Below are 17,426 nucleotides of genomic sequence, written 5' to 3'. Positions count from 1 at the left end.
ACTTAAATGCATTATGCTCTGTAGTAAATTATGATCTACATGGTTACAACAATTCAAGTGAGGTAAAATACTAAACAATTATTAAAAGTCAAATCTCTTGAACAGTAACTGGTTTTATGTGTGAACACTTCTATGAACATGAGCCTCATTAATAATGAAGTTTCAGGGAGCAGCTCAAGTAAATCAATATCCTGAGGAAGCAAAAACTAAAGAAAATTCAGTGAACAAAGCTTTAGTTCCAAACTATAATTTTCGATAAATGTGTTGCTGCACTGTGTTGGATTAAAGATTATTTCCAAATCAGGCTGGCATTTTGTTACAGTGTTGGAATGATAACTTGAATTAGAAAAAGTTATATTACAGTTCCAGATTAAAATGATAGATTTTAGTACAATTTCCAAATTCCAAATGATATTTTGAAAAGCAGGTAAGAAATGTCAAGTTAACATCGGTGAGGCTAGCAATTTAGGAAATCAGTATAGTTTTATAAATCACCTTGCAAATTACAGAAGGACTGCAAACAAGTGGAATAGAGTTAAATTGTAAAAAAGTTATTTACGCTGCAATATTAGACAGTAAACTGCCATAGTTTAAGAGAAACTGTAAGTAAAATTACCAGCTGGTAGAGTCCCATCCAAGGAGGAAGAGGTTAATGGAAGGAAGATTATCACATTCCTTTAAAATTTAGCTTGGCTAGGCCAAACTCTAATTCAACTTTGTTTGGTGAAAGCTGCCACCCCTAATTTACACTCTCATGCTTAGCCTTTACAAATATGTACTGGAACAGAGCAGTGAGGTCCAAAGATATTTTCAAGATAAGGTAAACATTGTATAAAAATTAACTACCCTCCTCCCCCCACAAATTACACTCACTCTCTTAAGCTTGGCACACACATCACACACACACACACAACCAGGGATCTTTTAATGTTTTTGTGCCCCAAGTCACCAAGCTAGCCTGTCCATCATCCCTCTTGGAGAGATTTGCTTCTCATGAAATTTAATACCAGAGAAATTGACTTCACAATTATAAGAGCTAAAGAACCGTTTGCAAAGCTACTCATTTTCTCCTTTTAAAAAAAATAGAATCAGTCTTGTTAAACCCACTCCTAGAGCAAAGAGTGAGACTGCTCAGGACACAGGAGATGAGTGATACTTGATAAGAAACAAGATAAAACAGTATCCTGTTATAAATAATAAACCTTTAGTAATACATCACAATTTTGTTGAATGTTTCTATGACATCGTTTACACTCAATAATACTAGTATATTATGTTACAATAACAATCCTTTTTGTTATTGTTATCTCTCAGTCATTCACTGTGATAAGAGCTCTGCAGGCTACCTTGTTGTTCTAATAAGACTGCATGGTTAAGGACTCTGTTTTTAAAGATGATGTAATTTGTCCAAATTTATAAAGGAATTTGGCTACTTAGCACGGATCTTTTAAATTCTAAAGTCCATACTTTTTGCTCAGTTTACCACACTATTCTATGGTATTTCTAAGTATATATAATAATCTTTCTTTCTTTTCATTTTTTGCAAATGAAAGACACGACTGAAGTAGATGATACTTTTCATAACTACAGCAGCAAAAAAACACAAAAGTCATATATGGAAGCATGGGAATTTTTTAAAGTTAAATAGTGCCAACTTTTAACCTGTTAGATTTATGAAGGCAATTTACAAATTCCATTGGAACTCTTTAAGAGTGTAATAGATTTTAATGTGCCCAGGTTGATAAAATATGATTCTCCATCCATGACAGACATAGTGGGTTTGATCAATCACTCCTGTTTAGAGGGATGCAATATGTATTTTCACGATACAATACTAAAAAAACAATAGGCATTTCTGATTTTTTTTCTCTTAATAGCACAACATATTTCAATATTTGTAAAACCTACCATAATCTGCAAGTATACAAAATAGAATGACTATAAATGTGTAAATATCCTTCTTAGGTAAATGTTTTATTTAGTATATAAGAGCGTTCTGTTTTTCTGACATATTCATTAGAGAGAAATAACAAACAATATAGTGAAAATAACTGTGTATTTCATTTTTTTGATATTCTTTGTAACATAAAAATCTGTCAAGTTTCATCCATCCAACTGATAAATATCATTGTGATTTAGGGTTAATTGAAGAGGACTTCTGGGGAAAGCTTAAGCTTTTGCAAATTATATAAACTATAGTATTTCCTACCAAAGTTTAAGAGAAAGAAATCTAAGAAGGAGGAATTGAAATAGGAGAAGAAGAAGAAACAGACAAAACCTAGTAGGGATTCTGCTTCTGTATAAGACATCTGTCAAAGATAAAATTTGTTTGGGAATATAGAGCAACTGAAAAAGAGAAATAGGAGATTCTTATATGATCCAATCACTGGTAGACTTGTGACAGAACCCAACTTTACTGAAGTCACTTCTCTAGTATTTTTATTAAAGTCTGGGCATCATCTGTACTAGAATTATCCAGGTCCTTATTGAACATACGCATCTGTATGTGTTGAACAAAATCCCCAGGTGATAATCATGCAAAAATAGTTTAAGAATCACCACAATAGAAAACATGGTCATTCAAATTCAGGTAAAGAATAGGATTAAGTGTGTAGCTATATAACTAGGCAAAAATGAAATAGAATAAGTATGAATGGTTAATAATAGAGTTTAACAGATGAGGCAGACATTGTTAAAATGAAGCATAGTGATATCAAATTTAAATAGCATTCATTTTGTAATATAAATCATATATGTTCATTTCCTGTAAACACTGATAGTAAAAAGCAAATGTGTTTATCTTAAAAATAGGATGCTGGATAAAGGTATGTGGACAGGAAATAGTGATACTGCAGTTGTAGATAGAAAATATTGTTAAAGCAGTTACTGAATGAAGAACTCACATCATTAAGAAAAGAGTCAATATTTTGAGAATATTTTCTATTATAATAAATAATGAGTTTCATTTTATAACTGCACTATGTTCTGATTATTAAAATAAAGTAAGCCATAATAATATAAAATCTATTTCCTTTTAATCATGTGGCAGTTGAAACAAATGCTTAAATTTCTCTTTTCACTTTAAATAAAAGTATGGCCCTCTTTCCTGTTTTCCCAAATATTAACTGCACTGTAGTGGAAAGAGAGGGAGAAGTGGGAGGGGGAGGGAGAGGGAAAGCTCCACTGAACTGTTTCTTTAAAAAGATCTAACTACTGTTTCAGGAAGTAACCATGATGTAAGGGACCAGTTCTTATTGTATTGAACATTAAAATGTCAGGCAATTGTCAAAACATCTGCACCTATCCTTTCATAATGGAAGGATACTCTGAGGGAGAGGCACGTGATTCATTTGACCCCATGAAAGGAGCAAAGATATCATCCTGCACCCAAAATAATCTCCATGCACTTGTTCAGAATATCATAGTCATCCTGTGAGAGCTGATGTTCATATTCGCTGAGAGGCCTTGGCTTATTCTACATAAGATCAAACACATACTTGCTAAATAGCACAGCAATCTCTTTAATTCTGATTTTTCAGATTACATTGGTATTATCTACTGTTTTTCTTTTTTCTCTTCCTAAAATTCCCTGAAGATCTTTAACACATTATTCTGTAGATCTACACTAAAGCTCTTCTTGGTAGATGGAATTCAGTTTTAGTTTTTATTACAACTGATTCCTGGAAACATCTTGGCATAAAGTTCTTATCTCATTTCAGAAAAAAAATTACTGCAATTATGAGTAATTATAATACAATTTCATAATATATTGAGCATATTTGTATTAACTTTTGACTATCTCATCTTAAAATTACACATGTACAAATGCACACAAGCACATGGACAGAAAATAAAAACAAAATGTGGGCATTAATAAGCAGTTAGTTATACAGTGATGCAGATACAGTTTCTAATTCTTTATATAAATCAAATAGAAAGTTTTGCTTTTTGATACCTTAGAAAGTTTTGATTCCTCTTCAGTCAGAAACAGTTTCAATTAATTACTTAATTGGCAAAAATATATTAACACATCTTTGCTTCTCATTTGAAAATAATTGCAGAACTCAGTAAGTAGTTGGTGTGTATTGCTCCTTTAGCACACACATACACACACAACAACATATCAGGAACAGGAAATTCACATTTTGAATTTTAGAAAATCAAATGATATAAAAGAAAAATGTTATCTCTGGGTTATTTCTGGGGGGATATATTCAACTTTCTATATTAAGCAAATTATTGCCAACTTAAAATTTAGTGATATGTTAGCCTTGAATCAAGCTGACCACACTAATAACTGTAGCATAACATGCTATGTTTTGGATCTACCAAGTTTCAGAAAATTTGTTTTAAGGAGGCTTGTGGAGAAAATCATGAACAACTTAGAACTGAATAACAAGAAAGTGTTTTATATCTAAAATGAAGACAGAACAGATATATAACACATATTTTAAGAATCTTAAAACAGTTCAAAAATAATGTAATGATTGAAATAACTTATTTTGGGAACTATATAAAATGCTAAAATTCATACAATTAAGAAATAGAAAATTCAAAAATGACAATAATCTTTAAAGAAACTGAACAGTGACCAAATATCTATAGCTACCAGGCCCAGATCATGAATTCAAATAAGTTTTAATGTAACTTACTAAAGGACATAAAATGAGTTCTGAAAGAATAAAAAAAAAAAAAGTATGTTCACTGAATGAGAAAAATGGCATAATAGAGATACCAAATTTTTATTAGGGTGAAATTGATGGAATCATCTTACCACAAACAGGACACAACTTTAGTATGCTCTTATGAGTACTGCTCTCCCTCACCCAAATCCTCATTATGACGACATTGCTTAGAATGCCATGTGTTTAACTACATATATGTACATGCATGCATATTTTCTTCAAATGTATTTCCTTGTGCATATATTTCTTAATATATATTTACATACATAGATGTATATGTGTATATGCACATGGGTATGCATATATGCAAACATATGTATTCCTTATTGTTTTAAAACCACGGCAAACCTTGCCAAGGTATTTGACCACCCTTACATCACGTACGTCTCATTCTGTTGAAGCATCCCCTGGATTTGTTTTTCTTTTTATCTGAGTAGTTCCTCCAAAATTGTTTTCAACATAAATCTTCCTGTGGCAAACCTTCTGAGGTTTTGTATGCCTGAGAATATTTTTACTGAGCCCTTCCATTTCAATAAGATTTTGGCTGGATATAAAACTCAGTTAAAAAAAAATTCCATGTTTTGTATTTATGTCTTCCTATATCCATTGTTGTTGTTATTTAAAGTCTGATACTAATGTGACCATTATTCTTTTGTAGGCAATCAGCTATTTCTTTGTGGAAGTTTACAGGATTTTCTCTATCTATGATATTCCTAATTTCACTGTAATGGGAATAGGGGTTGACTTTTCCTTACATTTATTTTTGTATTCTGTGGGCCCATTTATCTTTCATTCTGGGATATTATTGCCATTATTTCTCCAAAAAATTTCCTCCTTCCCACTATTATTTTCATCTTTTTCTATAATCCTTGTCATCTGGATTTTGTTAATTCTGTCTTTATCCTCCAAATCTCTTAAATTGTCATTTAAATTTATCATGCTTTGTCTTTTTCTTCTCCTTTCTGGATCTTCCAGCTCACTAACTTGTTCCATAAGGAATCTGCACTACTATTTAATCACTTCTATTTCATTTTTTAATGCAGTTATTAGATTGTGTCTAATATTTTACTTAATTGTATTGATTCTTCTTTTTTTTGTATGTTCGCATTTAGCTTTAATTGTGCTTCCAATGCTTATTTTGACTCTCTAGTCTTCTGTTCAAATACCTTTGTTTCCCATGATATTTCTTTTCCTTTTAAGGTAATTTTACCTACCAGATTTATCCTTATTTCATCTAGTAAGACCATCTTTTTCTGGGAGATTCCCTAATTATGTCAGCAAAATATTTTGATTCAAGAAGAGATGAGGCCTTGTCAACTCAGTGGGAATACAAATCATAGTATTATCAGTAAGCATTGCTAAAAAATTATTTTTAACACATACCGTTGGATACCTACCTAACATTAATTTGAAATTTCTCTTTCTTCCTATCCAATAGAATCCTAAATTTCTTTGGGTAGTCATCCTTATCAACACAACTGTGTACTTATAATCCCATCCCCTGGCTATTACTGATTTAGGAATGGCATGGCTCTGTTCTGTTCTATCCAATCACACATGATAGGGAACTTCCTGGAAGACAGATTCTGAAAAAGATTTTTTTTTTCCACTAATCACAAAAGGGAAATAAGACAGTGATAATCAACACTTCCTTTGATTGCTGTCATGTATGGATTTAACACTTGGAACCTCTATAGCCTTCTTGCTATACCCCTGAAAATGATATGCATTATAAAAATGAATTTGCCACTCCTTCCATACATAGATGTAAAACTCTGCCAGATTAATCTACTCATAATTCTATAATTCTAGGAAAGTCATCAACCCAATTCTATTCAACTCTCTGGGGAAAAAAAAAAAAACAAAACCAAAAAATGAAACACTTTCCCTATAATTTTAACTAGATTTTTCCAATTGATTCTAAACTACTTACTAAAAATGTGTTAATTTGAAAACGTGTGTGTGTGTGTATGTGTGTGTGGAGAGGGACATATTTTACTTCAGGTTTATTTTCTTTAAATGAAGTCTAAGGTCTAATACGTACATTTTTCTCTGAATGCTGATTTAAAAGTAAAACTCATATAGATATAATTTTTACATTAAAATTAAATTGCCTTAATTAAATAAACTGCATTCTTTAGTGGGGGTGATCCAACATGACGTGGGTTTTAGTTTTCTTAAGTTTAATATGGGATTCAGGCACATATTAAAGGACAGGCCTGCAAGAGTAGAGCAGAGGCATTTCAAAAGCTTTTAGTAACTTGAAACTAATATGGAAAAAATCTCCTGAAGTTTTCCCATTACCCATTAAATTCTGATTAAGTGGACCAAAATGTAACTAACAAAGAAGGTCAACATTACAAATGATTTCTTTGCCAGAAAGGCCATTTAGTAATGCTTCTCAAATTGTCTGTGCCAAGGTGCTTTGTTTTTTTTTTTTAGTTTAATTTCAACTTATATAAATATTTTTGAAAAATTGAATTATTACTAAAAATTGCTAATGTTCTTAGATTACATAGTGATGGTGAATTGTTAGGAAAGTCTCTAAATACTGTCAATTTTTATATTTATCTTACTGTCGACTTGGCACTGGACTATGGACTACTTTTTGAGCAGCACTGCCACAGAGCATACTTTTTTTTTTTTTTTCACTTGATAGGAGGGAGAAACTCAAACTTACCCAAGCAATAAAGTATGTCTAAAAGTTTACAATATATTTTTATGTTAGCCAAGTGGCAACATTGTTAGAATAACTCTTGATCCTGATAAGTGATCAAATGCTGCCACCAGATGATAAAGATGATAAAAACTAAAGGAATTTAAATCCAATTGAATATGTTCTTGTTATTAGGACAGGACACGAAACAAGATGGGTTAAAATAAATAATCATAAATGGTGAAAATGGTGAATATAACAGGAATAGTTCAAGTTTTATGATTATGAACACATGCACCTAATTTACATTCTTGAATCTGTCATTTAATATGTAAGCTTGTGAACGTGACTTAACCTGTATGACTCCTTTTCTATTCCCTGTCTCTGTATCACAGAATGTTTATGAAAATTAAGCAAAATAATTTAAAAACTTCCTATAAAGTGCTTGATATTATTAAGTATTACATAGCTATAGTTGCCATTGTTTTATTATTATTTATTAGCAAAGAATATTTCCCAAACACCAGATACTGCCTGCCCCTAATTCTTCACTCCCCTTTACATTACTTCTCATAGCAGTCATCTGTCACCACTCATTCCCTCCGTTTCTCTCACCCTTGCTCTCTTTCTATTTGTCTCTCTCTCTCCCTCTTTAAACTCTGAAATTTACTCATTCTCTCTTTTACCCACTCCAGTCAGTTTTCCATTTCTATTTTTCCACTCAAATAGCTCTTGTCCATGCCACCAAGGAACCTCTATTTGCCAAAGCCAATGGTCAATATTCTGTTCTTATTTATTTTACATCTCAACAGCATTCCATATAGAAGGCCACTCCCTTTTTTTCCTGAAATATTTTCTACATCAGTTTTCAAGGCACCATGCTCTCTTTTTTTACTTTATTTGTGGTTTTGCTTTATTTGTTTTTCATTTCTTCCTTTAGATCATTGCTAAAACTTTCTGACTTTTTGGCAGCTCTTTTTCCACTTTTCCAGAACTCACTCCTTGGTCCTACATTTTTATCTGACTACACACTTCCATTAAATGATCCCATTCAATCTCATGGCTTTAACTACTACTTTGGAGATTTTCAATTTTGTATTTAGAACACTGACTACTCCTATGAGACTCAGATTTGTATATCCAGCTTTGCACTCAACTGCTTTCCTTGAATGTCTAATAGGCACTTGCAACTTAATTAGGTTGAAAACAGAATGTTTGATTCCAAACTCTCTTCACTGCCCCAACCCGAAATGAAGAATAGAGTTCCCATTCTGATCATCTGCATCCTAGGAAATGTTGTCGCTACTTATCCACCGAGTTTCTCAGAACAAAATCCTTAGAGAAATCTTTGATTTCTCACTTAATGTTAGTGTTTCATCTGTATTGCCCAGAGCAATGTCTCTAATACCTAAAATAGAGGGTGGTTCAATAGAGAGCTTAAAAAGTATCTGGTTAATTGATATCAGAAAAAATACACTTTAAATGAAAAGCCATTAGAAGAGACAAAAAAGGACAGCATATATCAATAAAAGGAACAATCCACCAAGAAGTAATAATAATCATAATTATTTTTGCACCTAACCTCATGCTCCAAAATATTGTAGGCAAATAGTGGCAAAAGTGAAGGGAAAAATAGATACCATTACATTAATAGTTGGAGACTTCAATACATCTCTCTCGTCAAAAGATAGACCATCTAGACAGAAGATCAATAAGGAAACAATACATATACAGAACACCGCACTCCAAAACAGTAGGATACACATTTGTCTCAAGTGCACATGGATCATTCTCCAGGATAGACCACATATTGGGTCACAAAACAAGACTCAATAAATTTAAAATGGTTGAAATCATACAAAGCATCTTCTCTAACCAGAATGAAATGAAGCTGGAAATTAACAACAGGCAGAGAACTAGAAAATCCACAAACAAATGGAAGTTAAATAATATATTCTTAAACAATCAGTGGGTCAAAGAAGAAATTTCAAGGGAAATTAGTAAATATCTTGAGAAAATAAAAATGAGAACATAACATATAAAAACTTATGGGATATGCTGAAGGCAGACCTGAGAGGAGAATTTATAACCCTAAACACTTACATTAAAAAAGAAGTTAAAATCAAATACCTAACTGCACACCTGGAGGAAAAACAAAAACAAAAGCAAACTAATCCCAAAGCAAGCAGAAAGAAATAACAAAGATAAGAGCAGAAATAAATGAAATTGAGAATGTAAAAAACAATCAAAAGTATCAACAAAACAAAATGATGATTCTTGTAGAAGATCAATAAATCAGCAAATCCTTAGCTAGACAAAGAAAAAAAGAGAGAAGACGCCAATGAATAAAATCAGAAATAAGAGGAGGAACATTACTACTGACCCCACAGAAATATAAAGGATCATAACAGGATACTTTAAACCACTGTATGCCATCAAATTAGACAACCTAGATGAAATGTAAAAATTCCTAGAAATATACAGTCAACCTACACGACTCTAGAAGAAATAGAAGACTTCAACAGAACAATTACAAGTAAAGAGATTGAATTATTCAGAAAAAATCTCAAAACAAAGAAAGCCCAAGACCAGATGGCTTCACAAATGAATTCTACCAATCATTCAAAGAAGAATTCATACCAATCCTGCTCAGACTCTTCCAAAAATTTGAAGATGAGGGAAAACTACCTAACTCATTCTATGAAGAAAACATACCTTAATACCAAAGCCAGATAAAGGTATTAAGCCAATGAATATAGAAAAATCCTGAACAAAATACTTGCAAATCAAATCCAACGAGACATTAAAAGAATTATACACCATGATAAAGTGGGTTTTATCCCAGGTATATAATGGTTGTTCAACACAAGAAAATCAATTAATGTAATACACCACATTTTATGTACAGAAGTAAACACATAATCATCACAACTGATTCAGAAAATGCATTTGACCAAATCCAGCATGCTTTCTTGATTTAAAAAACAAAACAACAACAACAACAAAAAAAAAAAAACACTTCAAAATATAGGAATAGAAGGAAACTTCCACAACATGAAAAAGAAGATATATGAAAATGCCACAGCTAACATCATACTCAATGGTGAAAGACGGAAAGCTTTCTAAGATCTCGAAGAAGACAAGAATGTCTACTGTAACCAACATTATTCAAAATTGTGCTGGAAATTCTTGGTAGAGTAGATAGGCAAGAAAAAGAAATAAAAGGCATCTAAGTTGGGAAGGAACAACTAAAACTTTCACTATTTGCAGACAGCATGATCCTATATATAGAAAGTCCTAAAAAATCTACAACAAAGCTACTAGGGCTAATAAATGAGTTCAGCAAAGTGGTGGGATACAAGACCACCAAGCAAAAATCAGTAGTGTTTCTATATACAAGTGATGAGCAAGTCTGAGGAAGAAATCAAGGAAAAATAGGTCATTTAAAATAGCAACTAAAAGAATCAATCTAGGAATGAATCTAACCAAGGATGTAGAGGAATGCTATGCAGAAAACTACAAAACACTGCTAAAAGAAATCAGAGAACTAAATACATGGAAGGACATTCTGTGTTCATGGATTGGAAGATTAAATATCATTACAATGTCAACTCTACCCAAATTGATTTACAGATTCAATGCAATCCCAATCAACTTTCAAATAGACTACTTTGCAGAAATGGAAAAGCCAATTATCAAATTTATTTGGAAGGGTAAGGAGCCCCAGAAAGCTAAAAACAACTTGAAAAAAGAAAAATGAAGTTGGAGGACTCACATTTCCTGTCTTGAAAGCATATTACAAAACTACAGTTGTCAAACAGCACAGTAATGGCATCAAGATATATATATTGACCAATGGAATTGGATTGAAAGTTCAAAAATAGATCCTCGTATCTATGGCCAATTGATATTTGTCAGGGCTGCCAAGTCCACTCAACTGGAACAGAATAGTCTCTTCAACAAATGGTGCTGGGAGGACTGGATATCCATATGCAAAAAATGAAATAGGATGCTTATCTCACACTACATAACAAATTAACTCAAAATAGATCAAAGACCTGAATATAAGATCCAGGCACATAAAACTCCTAAAAGAAAATGTAGAGGAGCATCTTTAGGACTTTATGCAAGGCAATGTTTTCTTAGACTTTACACCCAAAACACAAGCAATGAAAGAAAATTAGATAAATGGGACCTCCTCAAAACTAAAAACTTTTGCACTCAAAATTTTGTCATTGAAAGTGACAAGACAAACTACTCAATGAAATAAAATATTTGGAAAACATATATCCAGTTAGGGTTTAATTACCAGAATATAAAAAGAAATCTTGCAACTCAACAATAAAAAGACAAACCACCCCAATAAAAAATGGGCAAAAGACTTGAATTGACATTTCCCAAAGAGGCTAAATAGGCTCAAAATGTCTAAATAGCACATGAAAAGATGTTTAAAGTCAATAGTGATTAGGGAAATCCAAATCAAAACCACAGCGAGATATCACTTCATACCCAATATAATGCCTATTGTTAAAAAAATAAAAAAACTACACGTGTTGGGGAGGATGTGAAGAAATAGGAACACTTGTTCACTGCTGATAGGAATGAGAAATGGTGCATACATTGTGGAAGACAGTTTGGCAGTTACTCAGAAATTAAGTACAGAACTACTATGTGATGTGGCAATCCCATCACTAGGTATATACCCAGAAGAATTGAAAGCAGGGACTCAAATAGATATTTGCACACCAATGTTCATAGCAGCATTATTCACAATTGCCAAAAGATGGAAACAACCCAAGTGTCCATCAATAAATGAATGAATAAACAAAATGTGGTATATACATAAAATGGGATATTATTCAGCTGTAAAAAAGAATGAAGTCCTGATGCATGTGACAACATGGATAAACTTGAGGACATTACGTTGAGTGAAATAAGCCAGACACAACAGGACAAATATTGTATGATCTCACTGATTATGAACTAATTATTATACACAAATTCATAAAGTTAAAATCTAGAATATAGGATACCAGGGGATAGATTGGAGCTGGAGAATTGGGAGTTGATGCTTAATATGTACAGAATTTCTATTTAGGTTGATTGTAATGGTTTGAAATTGGATGGTGGTAATGGTGGCATATTTTTGTGCATGTAATTTACAGCACTGAATTATACAAGTAAATGTGGTTAAACCCAGAAACTGTAGGTAGTATATGTTACTAGAATAAATAGGAAAAGATAAAGCATAGAACTGTATAATGCAGTGAACCCTATGGTAGATGACAAGTATAAGAATGTACAAGTATAAGAATGTTCTTTCATGATTTATAACAAATGTATGACACTAACACAAGGTGTTAATAAAAGGGTGGCATATGAGAAAAAATACACCTAATGTAAACTACGGATAATAGGTAATACTACTATTTTAATAATTTTTCATCAATTATAGCAAAGGTAGCTACTGTTAAAAAAAATAGTACATTTTTTAAAAGTATTATCAACTGTAACAAATGTTCCATACCAATGCAAGGTGATGGTGGTGAGGTGTGTAAGGGAATTCTGAATTTTATGCATGGTTGGTCTATAAACACACAATTTTTCTAATAAAACTTTTTCTAAGAAAAGTATTTGATTAATGAATAAATGAGGACACAAATGAGGGACATATGGATCACATGATTCATACTCTTTATACACACTCTGCTCCATTATTTTAGCTCAGTAAACTACCATAAGTCTGTTATCGGCAGTATGGCCTGAAAGCCTTGATGAGGCACAGAGATTTCCTTTGCCTCTGTGAATAGGCAACACAAATTAAGAATGATTATGTACAGGGTCAATTTGTTTTCCACCTCTGTAGTACATTATACAAAATTTATTAAAGTTTTATAAATATCAGAATGATTTTTAAAAGAGCAGAAATTTCATATAATGGGTTGACTTGTTTTCCTCCCAAATATGTTCAAGTCCTAACCCCTGGTCCTGTGAAAGTGAACTCATTTGGAAATAAGACTCTTGAAGTCCTTATTAAGTCAAGATGGGCCAACTGGATTAAGAAGGGTCCTAATCCAATATGACTGGTTCCTTATAAAAAAGCAAATTTAACACAGTGACGGAAAAACTCTATAAGGGAGAATGCCATATGACAACCAAAGCAGAGATTAAAGTACTGCAGCTACAAGCCAAAGAAAGTCTAGGATTTCAGTAAACCACCTGAAAAGCTCTCAAGGGGCAATGGCTTCAGAGGAAGCATGGCCCTGCTGACACCTTGAATTTGGAATTCCAGCCTCCAGAAATACATTTCTTTTGTTTAGAGTCACTAAGATTCTGGTACTTTATTACGGCAGCCCTAGAAACTAAGACAATATGTATCTTCATCCTTTTACACACTTCAATTTTTAAGAATTTAGGTACTGAAGACAGTATTATTACATATTTATATTGTTATTCTGATATAACTTCAATTCCAGAAAATATTATTTTAATATAGGCATGCTGCGTCTTCCTTTTTTTCATCTCCCATTTGTAGGCATGGTTTTTATTCATTTCAAATATATTTACAATGTAGTTATGTTAAAAGAAATTTATAAATATATATACATACATATGTATGTGTTTGTATATATGTGCATATATAAATTCTTTCTCTTAGTTTGTATATAGTCACATCAAAATAATTGCCTAAAGTCAATTTAACAGTATTATTTCCATGACATGGATACACACACACACACACACACACACACACACACACATCAGTCTTCAAGATATTGGAATCCTTGAAAAATAATTGATTCCATTTTACTTGAAATACAAAACACCTAGCCAATATTTTTCCTACTTACTGTATTAAAATAAAGCAAATTTGAGAATCACTGACTTGTCAAAGACATATGGTTAGATACTTGAGTTTCTAACGACTCTTGTGAATTGTGGCTGAAAATTTTATTTTCTGTAATTAGATACGGTAAAGCTGTATCATTTAAAAATGTAACATTTTCTTAAAACAAGACAAATGCTTTTTCTATATTCTAATCCATATAGAACATAGGATATTCTTCAGAATCATGCTTTTTGACTTTCTTTTCCATGTTAAAATCATATTGCTTGTAGAATTTCTATTACTTGTGATAGAGTGGATATAACAGGTGAAGATCCTACAATCTTTAAATCTCATCCTCCAACATTGAAAAGGTGAGTTGGAAAAGTGCCTGAAACAAAGCTAGTATCTTTCCCCAATCACTTGCGTTATTGTCTCTACAACCCTGATTTCCAAGACTTTCCCAAAGAAGAAATTACCTAGATCCAAGCCATAGCTAGCCACGTGTGAGAAACAAGCTGCATTATTGGCAGACAAAATCTCCCATGCTCAAAACGCTACCTGCTCCATTAGCAGTGTAAATCCAAAAATGGTTCTGACTTTGATTGATATCAAAGCTCTTTCTACTTGGCAGTAGATTTAGAAGGACTGTATTTAAAGTATACCTCTCACAGTCTCTATTTTAATCTTTAAGACTGTAATTTCCCTCCAAACTACTCTTAACAATTATATCAATCATACTTGCACACAAGAGATGTACTAGTCAATAAAACAGATTTTTTTAAAAATTAATATACTAGAAATTTAATATATTAGAAATTTTATATATTAGAACAATTAATATTTCACTTGAAAACGTAATCCAAATTGTTTAACTAAAACCATTTCAATGGATTCGATTTGGTTCATTCAGTCAAAGGAATGATGAATCCATTGGGGATAACAAAAAAACAGCTCAAACATTATTTTCACATAAGTAAAACCATGCTAAACTGCTTGAATATGTATTTTTCTAAAACATTTTAGCACCCTAGATATAAATATAGTGTATTACCACAATATTTTCAATTCTAAGAAATTACATATGACTAACATTTGCTTAATTAAATAATTCTTAGCAAGCTCTATGAGAAAGGCTGTAAGATTCAAAGAATTGAAGTTTCCTGGAAACACAGTCTTAATTTCACTCAAGTTTTACAGATATTTTAAAAGTGATGTGTAAATTGAGCATTCCTATAATTACTCCAGAGGTGAATTTCTTTCAAGCTTTTGATAAAGATGAAAAAATTATGCTCTGATATAATTTTCCATTGAGACAATTCTACAAAGATGCTCAACCAACAACCCATACACCACTATTAACAAGTATCTAAATCCACATGCTTGTATTTGAAACCATGAGAAATGAAGAAAAAAAACTGTGAGAGAGCCCTGGCAAGATTAATAACATTAATAATCTAAAAGCTGAAAAAGGGAAGGAATGTGTAGGTGCAAACAATATGGTACCAAAAATTCAGAAAACTGAAAGTTATTGCCCTAAAGAAAAAAGTGTAAAGGCCATCTATGGTGAAATTTCTCAGCAATATTAAGGCATCAATGTGGTGCCCACCATCAGTTCCATGAGGTACTTAGGATCTTATCAATATTTATGCTTTCAAATACCAACTATGTGCTGATAATTCAAAGTTTTATACACATCCTAGAATTTCTTTTTCCCTACTGAGTTCCAGAATTGCATATCCAATTATTCTTTACAACTTCCATCTAGATGTCTCCACTGATAATTTAGATACAATATGACCAAAAGTTAAACCACTAAGACCTGCTGTTTCTGCAGTATTCCTTTATCTCAGAGAATGGTAGCACCATCCATTCAATCTCACAATATAAAAAGGATAAAAGGATTTCTTTACTCCTCCTTCTCTCCCTTTACATTTCATAAGTAACTAAATCTTATCAATTCTCTGACCTAAACACCTTTTGTCAACACTATTTTTTCTGTCCATATCTAACTGTATTGATGGATATTTTACACATTATATAATTCACCCATTTTAAGTGTACATAAGTTAAAAATAGTAAATTTACCAAGTTGTGAAACCATCACCATAAATCAGTTTTACAACAACTCTATAACCCAAATCAGATCCTAGATCCTTCATGTGCATTAGCTTTTCCTCTCTGCCCCCTTGCCACAACCTGACTCCTTGCTCCAGGCAACCATGTATCTGCTTTCTGTCTCTATAGATTTGCCTTTTCTAGACATTTCATATAAATAATATAGCACGATATGTGGTTTCTTGTTCCAGCATCTTCACTTAGCATAATGATTTTGAGGTCCATCCATTAATACACACAAAGCATGTATTAATACTTTGTTCCTTTTTATTACTGAATAATATAATATTGCATTGGATATACCACATTTTATGTGTCCATTCCCTAGTTGATGCGCATTTTGTTGTTTCAAAATATTGGCTTCTTTAGATTTAATTTTTGAGTGGGTCACTGAGAGAGAATGGAGTAAAGGGCAATGGATGATAAAGCAAAGTACTTCCCCCGAATATTGGCAACATTAGGCCTCCACAGATCTTTTCCTTATATAAGGATAATATAAAAGATTAAAATCACAAGAATACCAAAACCAAACAAAGATTTCCTTGAGGTTCTGTCAGCTTGGTATTGAAATTAATTGTGTTTAGACACAAGGGAAAACAAACAAAAACAAAACAATTCTAAAGAAGAGGATAATTAAGAATAAGAAAAATTTAAAAAAATAAAAATAGGTGTAACCTGACACAACAGATATCCATTGATGCTATTTAAAATTTGTGCCATTACAAACTGATAGACTTACATATTAATGAGTTTGAATATATCTCTGAGAAAGATTAGAGCATTTTATGGAAACTTAGCATATGGTGGAAGTAGCATCACTTGGGGAAAGGATAAACTATTCAATAATGGTTTCGGGACAGTTATGCATATGGCAAAACAAAGACAAAATAAATTTCAGATAGCTGATAGAATTAAATACAAAAATATTTACAAATGATAAAATCTAAGCTAATCTAAGAAAGTATTGGAAAATATATTTATGGTCTCTGTGTAAGGAAGAATTTCTTACACAAGATGATAAAATCATTGAGTGGGGGAAAACCAATTATCTTGGCAAGACAAAAAAGCAGCATAGCAAGGTTAACATATAGTTACACAATGTATGCATATACTTGAAAATCATATATTATATAATCAATGT

Source organism: Choloepus didactylus, chromosome 15 (assembly GCF_015220235.1).
Source record: "Choloepus didactylus isolate mChoDid1 chromosome 15, mChoDid1.pri, whole genome shotgun sequence".
Classification (NCBI taxonomy): domain Eukaryota; kingdom Metazoa; phylum Chordata; class Mammalia; order Pilosa; family Megalonychidae; genus Choloepus; species Choloepus didactylus.
The sequence above is the reverse complement of the archived record's forward strand: the minus strand, read 5'-3'. Positions refer to the sequence as shown.